At 39.4% G+C, this 17,119-nt stretch overlaps 1 protein-coding gene across 2 annotated transcripts in view; it reads right to left on the reverse strand.

The window, feature by feature from the left end:
- DIAPH1 (diaphanous related formin 1) overlaps nt 1-17,119 on the reverse strand; it is a 99,368-nt gene that overhangs the window by 72,133 nt on the left and 10,116 nt on the right. The gene's annotated exons all lie outside the window — the stretch shown is intronic.

Below are 17,119 nucleotides of genomic sequence, written 5' to 3' on the forward strand. Positions count from 1 at the left end.
AGGCTCAGCATTATTAGTAAACAAGGAGATGTCAACTAAAACCACAGGATATGGCTTTCCACTCTTAAGATTGGTAAACATTTTCATGTCTGTCTAGTTGTAGAGCAGCGAGTTTCATACTCTGTCAGTGGGAATGTTAATTCCTTTGACCACTTCAGAAAATAGCAAGGCATTATCTAGTAAAGTTAAATATGAGTATATACAACTCAACACATCCATTTCTATAAATCTACCCTGTAGAAACTTGTATGTATGTACCAGGATAACAAGAATGTTCACAGCAACACCAACGTACTTAAAACAGAGAACAATCCCAAGAGCCATCAAGGGTAGAAGAGATACCACGTATCTGTGGAGAACAATTATACAGAGAAATTAAATGAGCTTACAACTACTTACAAACATTAAAACTGAATTTGTTATTTCATTTATATTCAGTTTTAAAACATTACACTATATTATTTAGGATGTAAAATTATAAAAGGAATGATGATCACAAATGTCAAAACAATGCTTACTTGGGATGAGAGGGCGAGCTGCGACTGCAGAAGGGGAAAAGGGGACTTCCAAGGGGCTCACAATATTCTATTCCTTCACATTGATGATGGTTACATGGGTGTTTGATTTCAGTATTCTGTTTTATGTTCTCTTCTATGTACATGCCACACTGAAAGGAAGGAAGGACGGACGGACGGATGGATGGAAAAGAACAAGCAGGGTGGTAAAGTAGGAATTCTTTGCCCTAATACTTAATTTAAACCATTACTTCTTTTTGCTCATGTTATTAAAAGACTATATATAGTAAATGCCTCTAGACTAACCTTTCTCAACTAAACTAGTTCTATCCTTGCCACAAAGCTATTTTACTAATATTTTTATGGTATTTTTATGGACAAGAAAAATCTGTACCATTATGTTCATGCACCCCATTCCAGAGTTGAGTTAAATCCGGTGTAAACTGTGAATCTTAACCTCCACTCAGTGCTAATCACATATCTGAAGCTGTTAAGAACTTGGCTCAGCATCAATGGAATTTAAAATTACTTTGTGTATGCTGTTTACTGGGGACTGAAGGTAGAAGGATGGGGAGGCAGACAGCAACACCCAAGGAGACTAACAGTTCCTTCTGTCACCACCCTTAGTTACCTGGCACTTGTGGAAACAAGGTACAAAAAGGATGAATATGTACAATTTAGATTGCCATTGCCACAGTTAAACTTATTTGCACCTAGAACAGTTGCTTCTAGGATCTTGTCCTCCAAACTCTAAATGTTCCTAAGAACCAATTAATAAATCTCAACAATTCTGGGATGGATGTAACATAGGTAAGAGAACTTGGGTCTAATGAAACAGTGCCAGCTTGAGTGCTCACAGCTACAGGTCAAAGTTAAAGAAAGGGAAACCAGCAACCTGTTCCTTCTGCCTACAGACTTTTATTTCCTCTCTGCTCATTCCTACTAACGCTATGTAAGTTTATGGCATTATCATCTCTTGCTTGACTTATAGCAATAGCTTCCTAATTGATCTTCAGTCCTGTCTACCCCACACCAAATTCATTATCCATACTACATCCAAGAGTAATCTTTCTAAAATGCCACACTGTCCATGGTATTTCCTCACTGAAAACCCTTCAATGGCTCCCTACTACCCTCAGGTTAAAATCCAAATTCCCTAGGACATTTCTACCTGTCTTCTCTCCCTCAACTCATCTCTTGCAAACCCTTCACTTCAAAATATCTTCTAGGCATCCTGAACTAGTTGCAGATTCACAAATAGATCATGCTGTCTCACCACCCCAGACTTCCCCTAGGCTGCTCCTTACCTCAGTCTAGACTGTGCTCTCAAGGCTATATCACACAGGCCCTGGAGAATACCACCTCCTCTAATTGGACAAGTACTTCTCCTTATGTTTCCACAGTAATAGGTACTTATCTGTCTCATAGCACTACTTGTGGATTACAACTGTCTCTTGACTGTCTGTCTCCTCTACCCCTTTCCAGACGAAGTTCCTTCAGGGCAGAGTCTGAGACTTAGTCATTATATATCCTATGAACAAATACCACAATCTGGGGCTGCTTTCCTAAAATACCAAACCCTGAAGAAGTTCTCAAATCTATTCACCGTGTCAATGAAAAATCTGAAGCCCTGACAGGTAAAGTAAATCATGGAAGTCACATGATCAGCAACAAGCTGGGTATGAACTCTAGTCTCCAGATTCCAAAGCCCAAAATCTTCACATTCTCCAAATTCTTGTGTCTTGTTCCCACTTAAAGTCCACTAACTCTTGACTTACATACAAAAGTAAATATAGCCTTTCATAAGAATAAAGATACCACTTTTTTTCCTTGATTTCCTTGGTGCATTAGAAAGAGATTTACTTACTTAAAAAAATTAACCATGTTTTTAGTGGTCAGTTTGAGTAAGAACAGCAAAACTGATGCATGCAGGATCAAAGCTGCACTTCCTCAAAATTTCCAACAGAGGGCAGCAACTACTAGGAAAGTGAATCATCCTACAGCAAAAATCAGCTTCAGAACCCAACAGAACACCCAAACAGCAAGCTCAATTCAATTACTGAAATGGAACCTGCTGCTACACTATACTGAGGGTGTATGGGTTACTGACTTAATACTACATGTGTTTTCCTTACAAATCCTATGTATACAGTGTTTACTAACAGTAAGCTTTGCTCTGTGTTTTCATTATATCATTAGTTGTTTTGTGGACTCTCTGAGATACAGAACGAGAAATTTCCGGATCATAAAAATTATAAATGACTAAACATAGTGGAGTGCAGAAAGATAAATGCTGCTGGAGCTGTATTTGCGGCTTACACCTCAAATGTCCAAGCTTTTTCATGAGGTTCTCTAATCACCCTACCTGCTTCTCCTCTCAACATTCTCCTTACTTGCTGTCAATTCTCTTTGGCCCTGAACCAAGCCCTTACTCTCCTAGCCTGCTGGCACTCAATACTTCATCTTCCTGTCCTTCCTAATGAGTCTTCCCCTAAAGCCTTTAACCATAAATATAGATACTGAAAGGGGCGCCTCGGTGGCTCAGTCAGTTAAGCATCCGACTTCAGTTCAGGTCACGATCTCATGGATTATGGGTTCGAGCCCCACATTGGGTTCTGTGCTGCAGCTCAGAGCCTGGAGCCTATTTCAGATTCTGTGTGTCCCTCTCTCTCTCTGCCCCTCCCCTGCTCGTGTTCTGTCTCTGTCTCAAAAATAAATAAACTTTAAAACAAAAAACCCCAAAAAACAAAAAACAAATATAGATACTGAATGAAGCATAGATACTAAATGAAATATTTTATAATATCCAAGTGTGCTCATGAATACAGATTAATAGGAACTACTAGATAAAAGTTCCTAGTATCTCCCCTTCTTAAAACCCTTCTGAATCTACAGGGGCAAAACAAAAACAAAAACAAAAACAAACTTTTACCCTGCGTTGGGCTCTGTGCTGTCAGCTAGGAGCCTGGAGCCTGCTTCAGAATTTGTGATTCCCTCTCTCTCTGACCCTCCCCGGCTCAAGCTCTGTCTCTCAAAAATAAAATAAACATTGGGGCGCCTGGGTGGCTTAGTGGGTTAAGCGTCCGACTTTCGCTTAGGTCATGATCTCATGGTTCATGGGTTCGAGCCCAGAGCAGGGCTCTGTGCTGACTGCCAGCTCAGAGCCTGGAGCCTGTTTCAGAGTCTGTGACTCCCTCTCTCTCTGACCCTCCCCTGCTCACGTTGTCTCTCTCTCTCTCTCTCTCCTAGAAATAAATAAAAACATTTTTAAAAAATTAAAATAAAATAAAAATAAAGATTAAAAAATTTAAAAAAAAAAAAAAGCACTTAGATGATTGGTAGATGCTACCATCCCCCACTCCTCCTGGCCCAGACCACTGGGAGAGTACCCTCCCTCACTCCATATTGAGTGGTGAAAGAGAGCGAGCGAGCGCACGTGAGAGCGAGCACATGTGCCCATGCATGCAAGAGAGAGGCGAGAGATAAAATCTGAAGCAGGCTCTGCACAGTATCATTAGCTTGGAGCCGGATTCAGGGCTGGATCCCACCAACTGCAAGATCAAGAGTCTGGTGCCCAATGGATGGAGCCACTCAGGTGTCCTTGGAAGTTTTATTCTTACAACAGAGTAAAACAGGGTCTGTGATTGGGAGATGCCAGGCACTGCTGTGGGCAGAAATTCTACACCAAGAAGAAGAGTATATTAATCTATGCATATTACAACGGAGACACCTAGCACCTTCCCCCTTAAAGTTTCTCAGAACCCCAGCAGACTGGCCCTCACTCTTGAGGTGTTAAATTGGTAGACTCTTCTCTGGGAATTGAAAAATGACCTACAACTCCTGACACAGTCTAGGTAGATCACTCTGAAACCCTGTAGTCTAATATGGTAGCTACTACCCCACATGTAATAATTTAGCACTTTTAACGTTGCTAGTATGCCTGAGGGAAGAATTTTAAATTTTACTTACTTTTAAATAAATTTAAATTTAAAAACTCGTATTTCATTGTTATTGTTAAACTAAAGTATGTTTGGAATATTCTGGGCATGTGAATCTACTTTCACCTGTAAAATTTTATAAAGTCTAAAAATACCTCAAACACTGGAGTCCAACAACTTAATATTTAAAAGAGAATATAAAACATCTCATTAATAATTTTATATTTATGACATATTGAAATATTTTTATATATTGGATTACATAAACTAGTATTATTACCATTAATTTCACATGTTTCTGTTTGCTTTTTCTTTACGCTTTTTTCTGTAGCTGCCAGAGAATCTGAAGTTACATATGGAACTCACATTATAGCTCTAGTGGACAGAGTTAGTCTACCATCAAGTGTACACTTAACAAACCTGTTCATCTAGAGTTTCCAATCAGTTAGTCCCCCATCCTTAAACATTAGCAGACAACTCAGTTTATCAGAGATTAGAGAAAAGCCACGAATGTAAGACATACAAAAAAAAAGGCTACCTATCATATACAGACTATGCAAAAAGATTTTCAAAATCACTAGTATCCACAGAAGAGAACATAATGCCATTTTTTTTTTAATGTTTTATTTATTTCTAGGAGAGAGACAGCATGAGCAGGGGAGGGTCAGAGAGAGAGGGAGTCACAGACTGAAACAGGCTCCAGGCTCTGAGCTGGCAGTCAGCACACAGCCCGACGTGGGGCCCGAACCCACGAACCGCGAGATCATGACCTAAGCGAAAGTCGGACGCTTAACCGACTAAGCCACCCAGGCGCCCCAATATAATGCCATTTTAAAAAGAAACACTCAGAGGTAAAAGAACACGCAGAAGTTGAAGACAGAACAGAAATTCAAGAGAAAGCTCAATAGAATTAGAATATAAAAACTGAGGAATTCTCCCAAACAGTAGAGCAAAAAGACAGAGATGGAAAAATAAGAGAGCAAACATGAAATCAGTTTGGAAGGTCCAATATGCAAATAGGAGAAAACAGGGAAGCAAGTTACCCAAGAAATAATGTAGTATTTCCCAATACCCAAGGATAGGTCTCTGGCACAAAGGACAAAAACAGACCACACAAAGGGGTATTACAGTGAAATTCTAAAACACTAAATACAAACAACATTTTACAAGACTTAATAGAAAGGGAAAAAAAAACTGGCCATATACAAGATAAACAGATTTACATTTTTAAAATACATGAAAAGCTAGACAACAGGACAAGACCTTTAAAAAAAATGAAGAAAAAGAATTTTAAACCTATAATTCTATACCCAATAAAACAATCAAATTTTGAGTTCAGAATAGATATTTTCAGAAACTCAAGCTTTCAAAATTTGTCCCCATGCAACTCAGGAAGTTACTGCAGGATATGCTCCATCAAAATGAGGGAGTAAATCAAGTAGGAGAAGACTTGAAACACACGAAAGAAGGGAAGGAAATCTCTAGGGCAAAGATTGGAGCTGACTCTTCTGTCCGACAGTACAATTAAAAGGGATCTATGGGAACTGAGCCAAACCGTCCAAGACTGTCATCACCATCATCCACTTTTGTTCTGAGCTTTTTAACTGACAACAACTGGTGAGGTGACCCATCCAGATGCTTGGCTTATTGGAACCACAAGTTAATAATTTCTTCCCTTCCTTCCTAGCTCTATCTCCTGGACCTCAAGGGCATTCATTTTACCCCACAGAGTTTTTCTACTTTGACTTTTCCCGAAGAGCTAAAGTTAGCCATGGTGAGCTTACAAACAGAAAATACAAAGCACTGTACTCCCCTGACCATATTCTTTTTGGATATCTAGTATTTGACCCTCACTGTAGCACAGCCAGATGCTCAACTATGGTGAGTTCCATGTTCCCTAGGCTTGGCTCACTGATACCCTCATAAGGAGCTCTTGAAAACTCTTCAGAGAGTCTAGAGTCAGACTATGAGTCCAAGACAGTACTCTGTGTATCTTCTCCTGGGAGCTTCCATCTGACAGTAGCAATACTGTCATTTACACACAGAGAGTAGGTTTTTACTTGTTACTCAAGTTTTATAATCATCTTTCATGTATTCAACTATTGATAGAAGCATTAAGAAAAAGAGAGACAACTGGCCCAAAGTGGAGTCACTTGTACTAAGCCCCACATCAGCAAATCAAGCCTTAATATCTAACCTAATTGCCGTTTCAGCCTCTCCCAGGAATGTCACCTTTAACCAGTTAATCTGGAATTATGTGATCAGCACTAGTGAGGCAATATGCACCATAGGCCCCATACCTTCCCCGAAAAGGTGACCTTGGCTGAAACAATCAACCCTTTGTTAGACACCTCCTTTTTCCACTACCTTCTGCCTATAAAAGCCTTCCATTTAGCACAGCTCCTCAGAGCTCCTGATTTGCCAGATGAGATGTTGGCCATTTCAAGAATGAATGAAGAAAGCTAGTATCATCTTCAAATTTATTCAGCTGAATGTTGTTGATTAACAGCATAAAACATTGTATTTTTAATTTTTTAATGTTTCATTTCTGAGAGAGAGCGAGAGAGACAGACAGACAGACAGCGTGAGCCGGGCAGGGTCAGAGAGTGAGGGAGACACAGAATCTGAAGCAGGCTCCAGGCTCTGAGCTGTCAGCAAGAAACTCAACAAAGGGCTTGAACCCACGAACGAACTGTGAGATCATGACCTGAGCCGAAGTCGGATGGACACTTAACCGACTGAGCCACCCAGGTGCCCGAGCCCCGTGTCAGGCTCTGTGCTGACAGCCAGCTCAGAGCCTGGAGACTGCTTCAGATTCTCTATCTCCCTCTCTGACCCTTCCCTGCTCACACTGTCTCTCTGTCAGAAATAAAAAACATTAAAAAAAAAAATTTTTAAAAAAAAACGTTTTATTTTAAAAAGAAGTAAGGGGCAGCTGCATGGCTTAGTCAGTGGGGCATCTGACTCCCACTTAAGTCATGATCTCACAGTTCATCATGAGTTTGAGCCCTGAATAGGGCTCTGTGCTGTCAGCCTGGGGTGTGCTTTGGATTCTGGGTCTTCCTCTCTCTCTGCTCCTAGCACTCTGTCTCTCTGTCTTAAAATAAATAAACATGAAAAATATTAAAAAAAAAAAAAGTAATAAAAAAAGGGGTGTCTGGCTGGCTCAATCATTAAAGCATGTGACTCTTGATCTTGGGGTTGTGAGTTTAAGCCCAAAGTTGAGTCCAGAGATTACTTTAATAAATAAGTAAAATTAAATGGAGTAAAAAAAAAAAATATTGCACAGAAACTTATTCAACAGAATTAGATGAGTAAATAAATTTCTAAAGGTCATTAGGTGGTACCCAAAAAGAACTCAACAAAATTGCATTTATTAAAATGACCTTCACTTCTCTAAAAGATACTTGGTGTTATCAAATCTTAATTAAACCAATACAGTTGCTCAGAGGTGTACCACATCAAAAGCAATAGCATCAAAAATAAATATACTTAAAAAATAAATACATTTGATTGGGTACCGAAATGAAAAGCTGTCCCCTCACTACCCCTTCCAGAGAATAATTCAAGGCTCTGATTCACTCACCACATCCTAATGCAATATGTGGTAAGATAAATCTTTTGGTTATCATCTACAGGAAACAAGAAGCTTCCTAGACACTTTACAGTTTGGTTTCTATGATTAACCAAAAAAGTCCAAAGATGCCAATATGCCATATGAGGCCAAACTAATTAAATGACTTAATGAGTATGAAACATACCCTGATCAATTATTATAATAAATGCAAATGAACTATAAAAACTTCTTTTCCATACTGGATTTATTGTTATGGTAGTTATATCTATTAACACTTCAGTTTTTAAAAAGCAGGTAGACAGAACTCAACATTGCAGTCTTTTAGAGTTTCCCTCTGTTTGTTTGCCTAGCAACAAAACTGGCAATTTTTTAAACTCAAGGATATAAAAAAAAAAAAGCATTCAAGAGACTGACCTCTATCCAATTTCCTGAATCTTTAACTTTTCGAGTTCACTCATCAGAAAAAGGGCATACAATTCTCAAACAATTCAGGATGGTCTCTTGGCACAAGATGTTCATGTAGCCAAACAAAAAGTAATTAGGTAGTGTCTTAGCAGCACAGAGGTCAGCAGAGATCTAATGAAAGAATATGATTAAACTTTACTTTGAACAGAGTACATTACATAGCAGTAAGTGTTTCCCATTCCTACCATGGTGCTTCACAAGAACAGTTTATCACGATGTTAATCCCATGAATCATGTGGCTCGCGTACAGGTAAATACAAACCTACAATTGCAAGCATGTACCTCAGTATGTTCTACATGCTTTGTTCAGGCTAACTTATTTAATTAAAAAAAACAAACTGTAACTGAAGTATAGATGACATACAGTATTAGTTTTAGATGTACAACACAGTGACTCAACAATTATATACATCATGAAATGCTCACCAAAGTAGTATAGTATTACTATATTCCCTACGCTGTACTTTTTATCCCTACGAGTTATTTTAGAACTGCAAATTTGTAATCTCCTTTACTCATTTTTCCCATTCCTCCACAACTCTCCCTCCACTTTAAAAAAAAAAAAATTGGGGGAGGGGTGCGCCTGGGTGTCTAAGTCGGCTGAGCATCTGAGTTTAGCTCAGGTCATGATCTCACGGTTCGTGGGTTTGAGCCCTGCGTCAGGCTCTGTGCTGGCAGCTAGCTCAGAGCCTGGAGCCTGTCTTCAGATTCTGTGTCTCCCTTTCTCGCTGACCCTCCCCTGCTCATGCTGTCTCTCTCTCTCTCTCTCTCTCAGAAATAAAACATTAAAATAAATAAAATTAAAAAAAATTTTTTTAAATTTTGTTCAAGCTAACTAATACCAGACAACTTGGCTAAATGCCTACCACCAGAACACTACAGTTGAATGCCCTTTGGCCCACACAGTGTCAAGACTCTCAGAGGCCCAGGATCGCTCAGAATAATCCCAGGTATTATTTTCTTATAATACCTATTATCACAAAGCAATTCACTACTGCGTCAGTACACTCAATTCATACCTCTCCCTCTTCTGACATCCACCCTTGCTCAGGGGCTAGTTTAGTCTAAGGGAAATGTTTAGAGTGATAAGCTTCTAGGATGTCCCAAGATTCCTAACCTGACATATGCACCCTTTATAATGATCATGAGGACTGTATTGTGTCAAGGTTATATTATACAGCACAAATGACTAGTAAGAAAGGGAAATAATCTGCACAGCCAGACCCAATCATACGTGCCCTTTAAATGTGAAGTGAGATGTTAGAGACACAAGGATTCAAAGTGTCATTTCTAGCTTGAGCATGAAGGGGGACAAAGGACTACATGCAGCTTCTAGTACCTGAAAACCAACAAAGAAAGAGGGACCTCAGCTCTACAACTCCAAGAAACTCAATTTGGTCAACACCTGAATGAGTTTAGAAGCAGATTTTCTCCCCAGTGATTACAGATGAGAACTGGCCCAGCCGACACACTTTGACTTCAGCCCTCTGATATTATGAGAATGCAGCCACACTATTCATGCTGGACTTCTGACCAAGGGAACTGTGAGCTAATAAGTGGGTTTTACTTTAAACTGCTGAGTTTCTTATGGAGAAGGAAACTAAACTAACGCATTAAACAAACTGACAAAATTTACAATTTATCTAGAACTTTGGCTAACTTGGGAACTATGAGATATAAAATGGAGTGATGACAGATCATTCTGTTAAGGCAATTATGCTGTTATTACTACAGAAAGACTTGCTTTAAAATACATACCCGAAGACTGGACTAGTTGACACTGTGCTCCAACAACACAAGGAAAAAGCTATTTCTCATCCATGAACTATACACTTAACCACAGTCCGTCATTTCACAAAAGGAACTAAAGGACTTACCAAGGCCAGGCTCTTAATATTTTCAATCAGATTGTTTAACTGTTTCTGAGGACCATACTGTCCACAGATTTTAAGTTGCTTGGGGGCAGGAACCCACGTCTTGTTCATCTGATATGCCCAGTATTTAATAAATGTTTTAAAAATTGGGGCGCCTGGGTGGCTTAGTCGGTTAAGCGTCCGACTTTCGCTTAGGTCATGATCTCGCGGTTCGTGGGTTCGAGCCCCGCATCAGGCTCTATGCTGACAACAAGATCAGAGCCTGGAGACTGTTTCAGAATCTGTGTCTCCCTCTCTCTCTGACCCTCCCCTGCTCACGCTGTCTATAACACACCTAGAAATAAATAAAACATTTAAAAAAAAAAAATTGGCAGCTGTGGAAACTAATTTGACAATAAACTATTTGGAAAAAAAAATTAAAAAAAATAAAAATAAAATAAAAATTGGCAGCACTGGGCACCTGGGTGGCTCAGTCAGTTAAGCATCTGGCTTCAGCTCAAGTCATGATATCATGGTTCATGGGTTCGAGCCCCGCATCTGGCTCTCTGCTGACATCTAGTTCAGAGCCTGGAGACTGTTTCAGATTCTGTGTCTCCCTCTCTCTCTGACCCTCCCCTGCTCACGCTGTCTATACCTCTGTCTCAAAAATAAATAAAACATTAAAAAATTAAAAAAAAAAAAAAAGAAAATTAGCAGCACTATGGGCTTAAGAGCATCATCCTAACCACAGTGTATTCATTCATTAATTCCTTTATTCAAACTGGGCAAACTGAGGAAATAGTTCAAGTCAAAGTCTGTGATTGTTATAGACAGCTCAGTAAACTATGAGACCACACCTTCAAGAGCAACGTTTTTCCCTGTAAATGAGAACAGGGACGCTGACTGACACATGACACGTGACACATTTTGAGTTGTCCTTGTGGAAAATACCCAATTATGGGATACATGTCACCTAGGGAGTCTTCCACCTCCTTTGAAAAGCAATAAGCCCTAAGACACAGGCTCCCTATAGGTAAAATGGGAAGTGTCACTACAGCCAACAAGAATTTTCTTCTAAATCCTCATCTACCTACCCAGGAAGGATCAGGTAAAGGTATCTGTCATTCAGAATCATACAGAGCCTGAGTATGGCTTAATGACATCCAGTTCCTTAGGATAGTTCTTTAAGCAACAGAAGGTTATAAGGTGCATGTGAATTCAATTACCATTGAAAACCCTTCCAGCTTGGCCACAAAATTTGCCACATTTCCACTACAGACAGTAAAGGCAGGGTAAGCTTTTTCTTGTTATCTATCAGTTTCAGTCTTATCCTTAGGACTGTGTCGTCTCATAGGAATGGTATGAAGAATAAGACATAAAATGGATGGAAAGCAATTTGTTTTGCAAAGTTAAATAAGATACGAGGATAGAACAAATCAAACTTTTGAGTTTCCCTTCCCCAATTCTTACTCCTCCTACAGAAGTCTATCAGAACTAGAGAGAAAGAAATAATGGGTATTATCTTCAAACGTAGAGAAGAACTTTCGCTTACATTTTCAAGGAATGGTTCAAGGATGACACTGAATTAAGTATCTCATCTACCATGTACATAGAAACACTCTCTAGAGTCTGACATCACTATTAATTGGTGCCAAAAGCTTCAACAGGAGTTGTGTAGAACTGGAGCACCCACTTCAAAAAAGAAAAGAAAGGAAAAAAAGGGTAGCTTTGAGAAAAAGAAGACTAATAACAAAGCACAAAAAGGACCAGGAATTGGAAAACATCAACTATAAAGCTAAGTTAGCATTCTTTTTATTTATTTATTTTACACTTATTGTTGAGAGACAGAGTAAGACAGAGCGTGAGCAGGGGAGGGGCAGAGAGAGAAGGAGACACAGATCTGAAACAGACTCCAGGCTCTGAGCAAGCATTCAGCACAGAGCCTGATGTAGGGCTTGAACCCACAAACCGTGAGATCATGAACTGAGCTGAAGTCGGATGCTCAACCGACTGAGTCACTCAGGAGCCCCTTTAACATTCTTAAGTTAAATAGGTTTAAGGGGAAAAAAACCTCAAGATTATCTGGCAGTCCCCAAAAATGGAGATGGCTCACTCAAATTTCTTTCTCTCTGATCACTAAGGAAAAACTGCTCAAGGACGAACACTTTAGCAGCTCATCCAGTTAGTTTCATTCTGCTCGGCAGCCCACAGGTAAAACTCAGAATTGAAAGGGTAACTTGTTAGAATTCATACAAGAAACAAAAGGAACACAGTAGGGAGAGACCAAGATCTTGTATTCTTAATTTCGACAGTTCTTTCCATCTACCCGTCTTCCAGAAGCAGTATCTTTTTAGTGATACCACCCAGGGAGCCCTGAAAGATTCCAGGCAGTAGCACTTGTCAAGTACAAGTTAGAGATGTCCTATAAAGAGCACTGGATAACTAATCATTCCCAGTTTCAATAATTTAGTTATAAATTTGAAACAATTTACTTATGAATGCAAAGCAACCAACTCAGTATCCCCACAACTGTCTCAATCAGTTGGAGAGAGTCTGCTTTCACCCAACTGTGATTAAAATGAGGGAAAAACTATAACATTAGAATTCAGTCCTCTGACAGGTTGAAAATGCAATCTAATAGTCCTCTTGTTAGTTCAAGAAGGCAAGCCTCTTGGGGAAAAGGAGAAAGCAACATTTTGCCTACTGCTTAGCTCATTTTGAAGCCTGGGACTGGCATAGCCTACATCCTGGATAGCTGATAGCCTGGAGAAAAGAAGTCAAGTCCACTCAGGTTTCACTATTCCAGCTCAGGAGACAGGTGGGAACCAGGCTGGGAACATAGCATTCCTCCTACAAACCCATCCAAACACTGCCAGCCCGTGCACTGTGAAGCACACATGGGTCGGGAAAAGAGCTGCCAATAGAGAAAGTACTAAGATTCTGGAGGTCTTAGTATCCCACCAAGTATAACAAGATGCGGCAGACATGACCACCTCTTTTGCTGTCAGGAAGGAAGTGCACATATAGTCTACCATCTGGTGAGGTATCAGTAAGCAAAACTTCCCTTTCAAACATCCTAAGGTTCTGATAAAACTTTTGAACACACAGGTATCCCCCACTTTTCAAAAATTCACGTTAGGCCACTTCTCTTTTATGAAAGACCTACATTAGTACCTGTTTTCGCTAACCAAAATAAATCCAAAAGAGATTTTCACTTTTACCGAAAAAGGCAAAAAGCAAAAATAGCATTCAGCGTTTGTTTTGCAGCGAGAATTGTAAGAGGCAGGGCACCCTGAGCACGACCACACTCAGCATCTCAGCATCAGGCCACCAGCGCTTTGAACAATGTCTATAAACATCCATGTTTCATCTCCATTTGTTTTCTGCATCCGTTAGCAAATGTGACCTGAGGTATCAGAAAAGCCTAAGAGAGGTTATTTTAAGGAATGCTCAAAAAATCTTCCATATAAATTGATGCTAAGTGCTTCTTTCCTTTATGCCGTTTTGGCTTATGAAAGTTTTCATACGAACACTCTACTTTCAAACAGTGGGGGAAACCTGTATAGAAAACAATAATGTTAACCTATTTTTCCAAAATTTCAACACATTTGTTCAGTTCCAAATACGGATACTTGTTCTTCACTTTTTTTTAAATTTTTTTAAAGTTTTATTTATTTCTGAGAGAGAGAGAGAGAGAGAGAGAGAGAGAGAGAGACTATGAGCAGGGGAGAGTCAGAAAGAGAGGGAGATACAGAATCCGTAACAGGTTCCAGCTTTGAGCTAGCTGTCAGCACAGAGCCCGACGCACGGCTCGAACCCACAAACCGTGAGATCATGACCCGAGCCAAAGTCAGATGCTTAACCAACTGAGCCACACAGGCGCCCGTTCTTCACTTTCTTATTGGCCCTCTCTCTTTACTGTCTGAGCCTTGATTGTAATTGCTCCTTTAAAAGGGGGGTGTTGTCCATTCATTTGGAAACAGTCAGTGACTCAGGAATGCTGTTTCCCAATCTCCGTAGCAACTGTCTTCTCCTCCCATGTTGTGATGTGAGTAGCAGGACATCTACTCTTCCTCAAGGGTGAGCACATGTGTGACACACCCAAGGCCTGGCTGACAGGAAGTTCCTTCAGCTGATATTACTTCTACATACAGGCACCAAGAAGGAAGCCACCTTATTTTAAATCCTATTCTCAAGTCCTTCATTTCTAAATGATGGTTACACCTTTTTTTCTGTCATCACGTCATTCCTAAATACCCAGAAACAATCATAGCCTACTGATAATAGCTTACCCGATCCAAAAATTACACTACCACTCAAAAAGCCAGACTTGGTCTTATGAAACCACAGTAAATATTTTCTGGGCCTCTACCAATCTAGGATAAGAACTGATTTTGAGAAAACCTTGCAGAGGAGGGGGGCAGGAGAGCAGGAGGTGAAATCTCATTACTCCTCTATTACCAGAAATATAAGCAAAAGTTAAAAGAGGGTACTTCTGATACTTGAAGCGATTGTGCTTGTGTGGAACTATGTTCTAACACAAACACATACAGAATTTCAGGCCAAAGTACTTAGGCTACAAAGAGACTTCCGTGTATCACCTATTTTTCTTTTTGGTTCCATCTACTTAAAAATAACCATAATTTCTGAAAAACAAGGTAGAGGATTGTTTTACTTTATTTTTATACATATTTGTATTTTCTTAGAAACGTATGTTTCACTTTTATAATAAAAAATACATTTCCATTTCAAATGAAAGTAACACTTTTCAAAGATTACTCTGAAAGTCTTTATAGAAAATGTTTAGGATACATTGTTTTAAAAGCAAAAAACCTTTGTCAACTATAACTGCAACTTGGTAAAAGCATCTGTGCACAGACACAATAAATAGAATATTAAAATACTAAGGAAAATAAAAATGAAAAGTAGAAATTTGGGGTTTAGATACTGTTATTTTGAAAACATTTATTTTTTAAAATAAAGCATAAAAACAATCATAGCACAGCACCTAAAAGCAAAGCAATATCATCCAATTCCCATATAGAAAATGCCCACCAGTATTTGCTCTCCTCCAGTCGCACTCTGCTTAAAGAAACACTCCAGCAGGATACAATTAGAAAAGTTAGGGATGACGGGCACCAGGGTGGCTCAGCCGGTTAAGCATAGAACTTCAGCTCAGGTCATGATCTCACAGTTTGAGAGTTCAAGCCCCACATCAGGCTCTCTGCTGTCAGCGCAGAGCCCATTTGGGGTCCTCTGTCCCCCTTCTCTCTGCACCTCCCCACTCACTCTCTCTCTCTCTCAAAAATAAACATTAAAAAAAAAAGAAGAAAAATCAGGGATGGCAAAGCAATGTGAGAAAGAATAATGAATAGTCTAAAAGCTAGCTCACCTAATTACATAACCTTGAGCAAATTAGTACCTCCAGAACTCAGTGGCCTCGTCATGTTAAGATGAGGAAGCTGGGTCAGAACATTTCTAGGGTCTCTTGAGATGCCCTTAAAGGCTGTGCTTAGTTACTACTGCTCTTTTTGAGAGCAGCTCCATGCCTGCTGCTTGCCTGATAGTACATATCCTACAGTGGCTTCTCACCACTTCTTCTTGTGGTTTCAATCACAGGAAACAGACGTCACCCATAGGCCTAGAAGTAAGTAACGAACAAGCCCTGGCGGATGCAAAGAGTTGCCAACAAAGGCCAACTCCCATCTTTCTAAAATACAAGAATCAAGAAATCACTAGAGGCCTTTATGCCTAGAGAGCCCGACAAACATCTTTCACTAAAACTAACAAAACTAAAAATATCTCTGGAGGTCCCATGCAAATATGATGGAATCATTTTAGAACAGTCTCAATTTACTTTGCTTCTATGGCCAAATGAAGAAATTGAGGGAGACCTATGTAGGAGTATAAGAGTGTAAGAAAGAAAAAAAGGTCACTACCACTTTTCTGAGGACTTGAAGAGTCATCTTTGTCTTTATTTAATATTCTATGTAAACCTTTCTATAGCCCTGAAAGACTATGACACTAAGAGATTAAAATATAGGGACTTACCACTTATTTGCTTTAAATGTTATGTTAACAATCCCTATAGCACCATGCCAAATACTACTCCCATTCATAATGATACAAGTTGGCAGCCCTCAAGTATGTAAAATAATGCAGAGATTTTTAATCCTGTAGATATGTTCCTTCATCAAACACAAAACAAAACTTGAAGATACTGTATCTCTAAAGAATACTAATAAACTTTCCTCAACAGAGTTCTTAGTTACATTAGTCCCTCTCTCTGTGTCAATTACCTTGGGGAGACAGGACTAAGGTTTCTGAAACTGTCAATCTCCTACAATGGACCATCGAAACCAAGAACCTTGAAAATCATCCCAAGATTCCCAAGACTAACATTAAAATTAAAATTGCAAAAGGATACTACTAATGTGAGCAAAATACCTAAGGGCTTAAGCACCTCACAAGCAAGATGGGAAGATCCCCCAACATATAGAGGGAGGGATCCTTCCCTCCATGTATTTTAATATGTAATTTAATATTTTATATTATATAGAAGTATATATTTAATATTTTAATAACATACATTTTTTCACTTACAAAAGACTAAAGAACACTTCAAATCAGCATGGAATCAAAACCCATACTGGACTAGGAAACTTTTTTTTTGTTTATTTTTGAGAGAGCACACACACATGAGTGGGGGAGGGGTAGAGAGAGGAAACAGAATCCTAAGTCAAGAATCAGACACTTAACATACTGAGCCAC

The sequence above is a fragment of the Hyaena hyaena genome, unplaced genomic scaffold (assembly GCF_003009895.1).
Source record: "Hyaena hyaena isolate Hyena2069 unplaced genomic scaffold, ASM300989v1 scaffold_107, whole genome shotgun sequence".
Lineage (NCBI taxonomy): Eukaryota > Metazoa > Chordata > Mammalia > Carnivora > Hyaenidae > Hyaena > Hyaena hyaena.